We start from the raw sequence: 3743 nt of genomic DNA on the forward strand, positions 1-3743 counted from the left end.
ACGTTTTCATCACTTGTTAGTTGTCACACAATGGATTCTTTGTCATATATAAAGTAGCATAAACACATACTCAATAACTAAAACATAACATAGTAAGAAACTAAGGTAACTTACTTATACACCGGTTGTGTCGAAGACCACCATCTCTTCTTCTTCTTCTTCTTCTTCTTCTTCTTCTTCTTCTTCTCTCTCTCTCTCTCTCTCTCTCTCTTCCCACTTCAATACACCTTAAGAGCACCGTATCTAGCTTTATAGATTACCATCTTTGCGCCAACATTGGATATCTTCATTTATGCGACTCCCATATGGTATACCCATTACCGGTGTCGCAACGCATCAGTTACTCACACATGTTATCTCTAATACTGGAGTCTCATCACATCTCTGTGACCCCAGTAACCACGTACGAGTTATCTACACTACTGGAGTCTCATCACATCTCTGTGACCCCCGGTAGCCACGTACGAGTTATCTACACTACTGGAGTCTCATCACATCTCTGTGACTCCTAGTAGCCACGTACGAGTTATCTACACTACTGGAGTCTCATCACATCTCAGTAACCCCTAGTAGCCACCTACGGGTGATCAGCCCGTAGTATCCACCGCGGATGATCAGTCCACATAAATCGAATGGTCACCATCGGTGACTCTCACATAACATGTCTCAATGTAAAAGTCAAACACAGATGGCAATCCCATAAGAAGGTTGCATCTGTTCTCTTTATCAATCCCGTCTACATAGAAAACTCAACTTGATCAGTATGGTATGCTCACCTACTTTTTAGTACTTCTAACACGGTTATGATAATACTGAGAACAGTCAAGTGCAGTGTGTGGATTAATGCACTAGCCAGGTATACCAATCCACACATAATTCAAGCGTGCCCTTATTATTACCGCAACATGTCAAAAGTAATAAATTTCGGTTTACATATACAGCCACTTCTCATAAGAAAATTTTTACTTGGTATATCAACTCAACTGGAGTAATATCATATGCTCATGTCCTCTATATATCATTTCATAACCATAAAGGTCTAGTCATAAACTAATATAACAAGAAAATCAAATACACATATAATTTCATACTAACCTCATGCCATTGGCTTTGCAATCAAGTATTGGGTCAACGTTCATCTCCCATCAAGAGCACTAAGGTTGAGTTTAAATATCACTTTATATTCAAATCCCTCAACCTAACTCTCCGATACCAACTTAAAACGCCCCAGTAAATTAAAACATATAATTAAACATCTTGCGGAAAATAAGCCCATTTTTTTTAATAAATTTTGACATGATATGTTGGTAAAATAACAACCCTCAAGATACAAAAACTTGTTTAGACACCCAACGAAACCAATACAAAAGTGACCCAAACATACGTGGACACTCCGACTCTTAATAAGCCAATATGGAGCTTATACTCCAAAACACCAATACAATCACAATGTAAAAGAAAGACTTTACAAAACGACTATGCAAAATCATGCACCGCACCAAGTTCATGTCCCCAACCCTTTGACCCGGTCCATTAATTGATCACAAAGGCCTTTCACCATCCAAAACTATCACATGACATCACCCAAAGATTAGTCATCTCACAATTCAATATTTCTATGGTATAATCACCATACATATACACGTAAACATGTGATTATCATCTAAATCAAATGAATAGAAATGGCTTATTTATTTACTTATCTTTTAAGTTGAGTTAAGCCACTTCTTTGAACCTCCGTTACTCTAAGACAAATGTCACAAATTAATTTTCCAATAAGATATGCAATCCAAGTCGACCCGCTTAATTCACATATCATAACCGCCTCCATGTATAAAAGACTCTTTATACCTGCGCATCACCACCACCACAATTAATTAGACGAAGCTAAGTGAGGACTCATATTATACATATAAATATACAAATATGATTCATAAAAATTTGAAAGCATATCAAGCTTCACTTCCGCGGCACGACTCCCAATGCGGTTAAAACACCCTTTTATACGTCCATGTTCCCTTACTTCTCCCGACCCCAACAATGGGTCGTTTCACCTATGATATCCTTGTTGATACGAATTAAAAACACTACAAGACACCATTAGCAGGTTAATTCACACCGTAAATATTAAACATAACACATCAATATTAATTGTATATCACACCACAACTCGTTTGATTAACAAACTTACTATTACCCTCGTCACGCACCATTATTAAGTTGTAATGTTTTTTCTCTCCTTTTTTTTTAAAATCACCTTATACACCATATGCGGTAAAAGTATATTTAAAATGGGCTACAAACTTGTGACACGATGATTACGTCAACCCCCACAACTTAACCAAAATCCCACGATTTAGTTTATTCTAAATTAACCCATACATCATCCCCAACTCATGTAAAGCGTTTTGTCACCTTGAAGTCTACAACCATACCCAAGACACCCCCAATGAGTTCTCTATTAACCCCCAATAGTTTTATATATACAATAAAATTCATGTTCAAAAACAGCCTTGCGTGGCTGTGGAAACTCAATGTTTTCAGCCACTAACAGTAAGTATTTCATCTCAACTAAAATTTATTAGTAAAATAGACTCAAGGACCTTTCCGTTGATATATAAAACGCCTCAATCGGACATCTGGTTAATTTATTATGAATATTTCAAACCTGATAAATTATTGAACATTCTGAATTTTCAGCACTTGTAACACACGACCCTTTATCAATTTGTACCATTTATTATTGGGTTCAAAACCCTCAATCGACGTCAAGACGATAAGACATTGTTTGGTTTAACCATGCATAAGTTATATAATAAAGCACCATAATTTTAAGAATCTCTATTCATTATTAAGACTATTCTAATCGAACACAAATTCGAGTCACTCACATTTGCCGGTAGGAGTGTCTTTGCCTTGTTACTCGTTTGACCTGTTGTCTTCCCAGCTATGCCATGACTATGTCGACAACTAGTCAATCTCATAATAAATTAGAGCACATATTACTCATTAACACTAATTGGGTTTATCATAACCCCATGCCCACTAGTTTAACTATTAAAACAAATTATGACACACAAGTAAAACGACTTATACACAATCTCAGTAATTTTATTAGTTTAGACATTTCATCGAATACCTAGTGGGCATGAACTATAACTCACCATTGTAATATCAATTTAGACTTTTCTAACCATATCATTATCAATTTTATGTTTATCCTATCCAAATACACATTCATAATCTCACTTTATTAAACCGAACTTCACCACATAGACTTATATTAACAAAACCTAATCATGGTTCATCTTTGCATTCACACCCCACTTACAATTCATGAAATTAACACTTAATCCATGACATGCAATAAAACGCATGACTCAAAAGTGACATTCAACTATTCTAGCATACAACTTATGGTTTTCTCCTTAAAATCGAGCATCACAATCCCAAAATTCGCAGGTGTGGAACCATAAAACTCAACAACCCTACTCCATGAATTTGCTAACACCAAGATAGAAAATTTGCATACCTGTAACTATAGAGATCAGTGGAAAGTAACAAAATCACCCTTGAGTCCCTCGAACTCGCGACACGGGTGAAGGATTCTGGCCTCCGTTCTTCATCTCTCCCTTTCGGCTCTGCTTGGTGTCGCCCCTGGTTATAATAGATTGACCTTTTTTTGTGTTTTGTTAAATTTCTCAAATACCCCTTTAACTTTGCTTTGCTCAAATAACAAGTTT

The 3743-nt window shown here is 36.3% G+C and overlaps 1 long non-coding RNA gene across 1 annotated transcript; it reads right to left on the reverse strand.

Moving 5' to 3' along the window:
* Nucleotides 1-214: 214 nt before the first annotated feature.
* LOC143591791 (uncharacterized) lies at nt 215-1694 on the reverse strand. The gene is made up of 2 exons (XR_013145776.1): nt 401-1694; nt 215-343 (listed from the first exon to the last, which is right to left on the reverse strand). It is a non-coding gene; the product is annotated as an uncharacterized LOC143591791 (long non-coding RNA).
* Between the last annotated feature and the right edge of the window lie 2049 nt (nt 1695-3743).

The sequence above is a fragment of the Bidens hawaiensis genome, unplaced genomic scaffold (assembly GCF_021521415.1).
Source record: "Bidens hawaiensis isolate Kalapana, Puna unplaced genomic scaffold, B.hawaiensis_p1.1 tig00040063_1, whole genome shotgun sequence".
Lineage (NCBI taxonomy): Eukaryota > Viridiplantae > Streptophyta > Magnoliopsida > Asterales > Asteraceae > Bidens > Bidens hawaiensis.